Source organism: Lemur catta, chromosome 18 (genome assembly GCF_020740605.2).
Source record: "Lemur catta isolate mLemCat1 chromosome 18, mLemCat1.pri, whole genome shotgun sequence".
Lineage (NCBI taxonomy): Eukaryota > Metazoa > Chordata > Mammalia > Primates > Lemuridae > Lemur > Lemur catta.
In genome coordinates, this window is record NC_059145.1 from 7671341 (window position 1) to 7677340 (window position 6000).

Consider the following 6000-nt stretch of genomic DNA (forward strand, 5'->3'; position numbering starts at 1 on the left):
GGCCCCTCCTATTTTTCAATACCCGCCCTAAAACTGCAAGTGACAATTCATTGTTCTCCCCACCATAAATCTTCCTGCCAAAGAAACCCCTACCCCCATCCCTAAAAACATATATAAACCCACTCAGACTTCTGGGCGGCACGACTTTTCGGGTCTCTCTCTTTCTCCTGGGACCCGAAAATCTCACCCAGACCCCTCTCTTGAGACTCATTACCCTCACCCAAGAGCACCCCAATAAAGCCTCTTTACTTATCCCTTTCAGCTCTGTTCGTCTTTCTTTCTCTGACGCCGGCCAATCCAAAAAACCTTACAGTAGCTGTTGACCTGCCATTCGTCTGTTAATGTGGCTGGAGATTTGGTCCAGCAGGTAGACGGCCCTCGGCCTTTTTTTCCAGACAGACAAATACACAGACAAAAATCTTAAAAGTATTCTTGTTTTGGAGTGAAAGCCCAGCATGTCTCACATACAAAGCATCTGAAGAACACATCATGAATTGGCTCTTTGTTTAAAATATAAAGCAATGCTAACTATGGCTTGGAAGCCAATTATGTCTTTTAAATAGGTCCTGGAAGCTAAAGACAATGCTGATTATTCTGAGAAAGCTGAATCACTCTATTATGAGTTTTAAGGACCTAGTTCATGAGTCAAATTATTCTGAATATAATATGGCAGAATTGACGAAGAAATAATACTTCACATTTCTTTTTATTCTGATTAAGCACTCGCTGTTCTATTTCCTCAACTCTTTTGAGAAGAACACCGTACTCTGCTTGCTGTTTAGGTCCAATGTATTCATTTACCCAACACGTACTTACCAAGCGCCCACTCTTTGCCAACATGAGACAGGCACCAATTAGTGGGGAGCTCACAACAAGCTAGCACACACATGATTTCGGGGAGTGGTCAGTGGAAAGAAGAAAGCTGGAGGAGGGGATAGAGCAAGCAGGGCTGGGGGCCTATTTTAGAGGGGATGTTGCGGGAAGGCCTTTCTGCAGAGATCTGAATGACGGGAGAGAGTGAGCCATGCAGATGTCTGGGGAAGAGCATCCCAGGCAGAGGGGAGAGCAAGTGACATTTGCCTCAGGACTGTCCTAAAAAGCAGAGGCTGCAAAGGAACCTAAGAGCTAATGTGAATTTCTGATAAGGATCTTGATCAGACTGAGACTCAGGGAGGCTAAGGGTAAACTAAGTCAGGCTTCCACCGGGCACTTAGAGCACCTCTGTAGGCATTTCAAAAGGTCGCCCTCTCTGGCAGCAAGTTACAGATAGACACCCTTATCTGTGATTGAAACAGCCCCAGGCTGGCCCAGCGGAGTCCCTGTTGGGTTCCAGCTTCCCCTCACTCCCTCAGGCAGGAAGGAGATCTTTGTGTAGTGCCAAGACTGCACAACTGAATGTGGCAGTCCTCATTGAGGGTCATTTAAAACAGACTCATCTGAGTCACAGAAAAAATGGCAACGTGGAATAGACATTCTTTTTCTGGTTACTTTTTATGGATTTGAAAACTCTCACCAAGAAGTCTGAAACATTTGTGGCAGGATAGATTTTAGCTGGTTAGCTGATTAACTGAGCCAACCCCCAGCTCTCTTTGCTGTTCCCTTCCTTCCCCTTCAAATGACTAAGCTGTTCAGGGCTCATTTCCTCTGTGGTAAGTTGCTACAAGGCAGAAAGGAAGGCTCTAGGCTCTCAGAACGCTAGACTTAATACTCTGAGTCTGTACAGGGTTGGAGACAGGTTGGAGATAAAGATGTTTGAAAGAAATATCCCTTTATATTTATTCATTCACTCCATCCCCATCCTCCACTTCTGTTTCTCCCCTTCACATGCAACAGCTCTGACATGTTATAATGTATCCTTGTAGAATATGTAATGTTATTTGGGTGCACGGTTTTAAGTTGCAACAATGGTATTCTTCTGTAAATATAATTTGATATGTCACTCTTTTACCCATCACCAAGATTTTAGCATTTCTTCGTGTTTTATATAGATCTAGTGTGTTCCTTCTAACGGCTGATAAAATGTCTTGGTGTAGGGCTACCACATTTTACTTATCCACTACTCAGGATGCCTTCCACTTCTCAATTCCATAAACAACTCCGTGAAAAACATATTCACACATACCTAGTTATGATCCTGCTTAATAATGACTCTGGAAACATATCTAGGGGTGAAATTTCTACATATACACACACACCTAACTTAGATAGCACTGCCAGAGGACTTTTCTGAATGACAAAAATATCTAACTTAACCACCAGTGTGCAAAAATGCTTCTGTTTCTCTACATCTCACTAAGACTTGGTATTATTCTTCTTTCAAAATTTTGCCGATCTGGTGGGAATAAAGTGCTATATTAATTTGTATGTCTTTGGTTACTAAAGAATTTAAGAATCTTTTCATCTACTTACTAGCACTTTCTTGATTATATTTGTTGCCATTTTTCTAAATTGGGGTTTCTTTGTTTGTTTGTAGGTATCCCACGTCTGCTGTAAACTTTGTGATTATCTTTTCCCAACCTATCTTTCTGTTAGCTTTGTCTGTAGTGTCCTTTTATAGAACAGATATGTTTAATATTGACATAATTAAATCCATTGATTTGTTTTTCTTATGTTTTGAGCTTTTGAGGTATTATTATTATTTTTTTTTAGACAGAGTCTTCGCTCTGCCCGGGCTAGAGTGCCGTGGCATCAGCCTAGCTCACAGCAACCTCAAACTCCTGGGCTCAAGCAATCCTACTGCCTCAGCCTCTCAAGTAGCTGGGACTACAGGCATGCACCACCATGCCCGGCTAATCTTTTCTATATATTTTTAGTTGGCTAGATAATTTCTTTCTATTTTTAGTAGAGATGGGGTCTTGCTCTTGCTCAGGCTGATCTAGAACTCCTGAGCTCAAACGATCCGCCCGCCTCAGCCTCCCAGAGTGCTAGGATTACAGGTGTGAGCCACTGCGCCCAACCTGAGGTCTTATTTTAGGTTTCCCTCAACACCAGTTTAGAAAGATTTGCTCTAATGTGTAACTCTTTAGTTGTATAGTTTTATACCTCATATTTAGGTCTTTAATCCATCTGGAATCTAAAATCTAATCTGAAATCTGTCTAGAATTTGTATATAGTATGAGGTAGGAATTCAACTTTATTTTTCTTCAAATAGTGAGCCAGTTTCCTCTGCACTATCTGTTGGATTGTGGATTAGGGGATTTAAGAAGTGTAGGCGTTTACTCTTCCCCTATACTGGGAATGATTTCATCAGGCTAAAAGAAGAGGAAAGCAGAGGGAAAGTGTGGAGAACTTTGATACTGATATGTTCCAGGGAGAGGGAATCTGCATCCTGCTTCTGTGGCAGAGGTTTGTAATGAGTCTAAGGAAAGAGGGGTCTTCACTTCATAGACAGTCCCAGGTTCTTAAGCATGGGACAGGGAAACAGACTAGCAGATATAAAGAGTCCTGGCAGACAGGAATGAGGGATATGTGATTGTCAATATTTACAGAAGGATATATAAATACGTAAATAGTGATCTCTTTTAATTAATGGGGGATCAGATGAGCCCTCCTACCATGCTTTGGAATTTAGATATAATCCCAAGAAAATGTGGATATGGGTAAACTTTGAATTAACTAAGATAAACTTTTAATCATCTCAGAGAAATGAAGGGTCCAGGTAGAGAGTAGGCTCAATTATGGAAGATGCTCACATTATTGGCTAACAGGTGAAGTTCAAATATACGTCTTTGTTATTTCACTTTTGTCTTACTCCATCAAACAATATGATGTCAGAACTAAACTGTTGATCAATTGCAACTGTATACAAAATAAGAATCTTGTATTCTTAAATATAAGAGACTAAGTTTCATAAATTAAGGAGAAATAAAACCTTTTCCAGACAAGCAAACAGTAAGTGTATTTGTCACCATTAGACCTCCCCTACAAGAAATGCTCAAAAGTGCTCTAAACACCTAAAAGTTTGATACTCACCAATGTAAAAACATTTGAAAGTAAAAACTCATAGCTCTTGTAGAACAATAACACAAGGGAGAATACAAAGCAACTAGGTAGTGATCGACATGATAACTGAAACAGTATCTCACTTATCAATATTAATATTGAATGTAAATAATCCAAATGCCCCACTTAAAAGATATAGATTGATGGAATGGATAAACAAACCCCACAACTCTAATATCTTCTGTCTCCAAGAAACCCATTTAACTTGTAAAGAGTCACATAAACTCAAGATTAAAGGGGTGGAAAAAAACATTCCATGCAAACAGAACCAAAAGCGAGCAGGAGTTGTTATGCTTAAATCAGATAAAACAGACTTTAAGTCAACAACAATAAAAATAAATAAATAAATAAAAAGACAGGGATGGTCTTTATATAATGATAAAGGGATCAATTCAACAAGAAGATATTACAATCTTATACATACACCTAATACTGGAGCTTCCAGATTCATAAGACAAATACTATTAGACCTAAGAAATGAAATGGCAACTTAATAATAGTGGAGGACTTCAACACTCCACTGACAGAACTACACAGATCATCAAGACAGAAAATCAACAAAGAAACACTGAACTTAAACAGGACTCTAGAACAAATGAACCTAGCAAACATTTACAGAACACTTTATCCTCCAAACTGCAAAATATGCATTTTTCTTGTCAGCACATGGAACATTTTCCAAAACAGACCATATGTTAGGCCACAAAACAAGTATCAGAAAAAAAAACAAATAAAAATAAAATAAACAAAAAACCAAAAAATGAAGAAGAATAAAAGAAAAAGAAATCATACCATGTGTCTTCTCAGACCACAGTGGAATAAAACTAGAAATCATTTCCAAGAGGAACTCCCAAACTATACAAGTACCTGGAAATTAAACAACCTGCTGCTGAATGATCTTTGGGTCAATGTCAAATCAAGATGAAAATAAAAGAATTTTTTAAATTGAATGACAATGGTGACAGGAGCTACCAAAATCTCTGGGATACAGAAAAAGCAGTGCTAAGAGGGAATTTCATAGTGCAAAATGCCTACATCAAAAAGACAGAAAGATCACCAATTAACAACCTAACGTCACACCTAAGGGAGCTAAGAAAATAAGAACAAACCAAACCCAAACCTAGCAGAAGACAAGAAATAACAAGATCAGAACTAAGTGAAATTGAAACAACAAGAAAAATATAAAGGATCAATAAAACAAAAAGAGTTGATTCTTTGAAAAGATAACCAAAATCAACAGACCACTGGCTAGACTAACCAAGAAGGGAGAAGATCCAAATAAGCTCAATCAGAAATGAAAAAGGAGACATTACAAGTGATACCACAAATACAAAAGATCACCCGAGACTACTAAAGAACACCTCTATGCCTACAAACTAGAAATTCAGAGGAAATGGATAAATTTTTGGAAACACATAACCTCCTAAGCTAGAATCAGGAGGAAACAGAAATCCTGAAAACACCAATAATGAGTAGTGAGATTGAATCAATAATAAAAAAATCTATCAACAACAACAAAACAAAGCCCCAGGACCAGATGAATTCACAGCTGAATTCTACCAGACCTATAAAGACAAACTGGTACCTATCCTACTGAAATCATTCCATAACATAGAGAAGGAGGGAATCCTCCCCAACCCATTCCCTGAAGCCAGTATCACACTAATACCAAAGCCAGGAAAGGGCACAACACAAAAAGAAAACTACAGACCAATATCCCTCATGAACATGGATGCAAAAATCCTCAATGAAATACTAGCAAACTGAATCCAAGAGTACATCAAAAAAATAATTTACCATGATCAAGTGGGTTTCATCCCAGAGATACAAGGATGGCTTAACATAAATAAATCAATAAATGTGATTCACCACATAAATAGAATTAAAAACAAAACCATATGATAATCTCAATAGATGCAGAAAAAGCATTTGATAAAATCTAGAACCCCTTCATGGTAAAAATCCTTAACAAACTAGGCATAGAATGAACATGTCTCG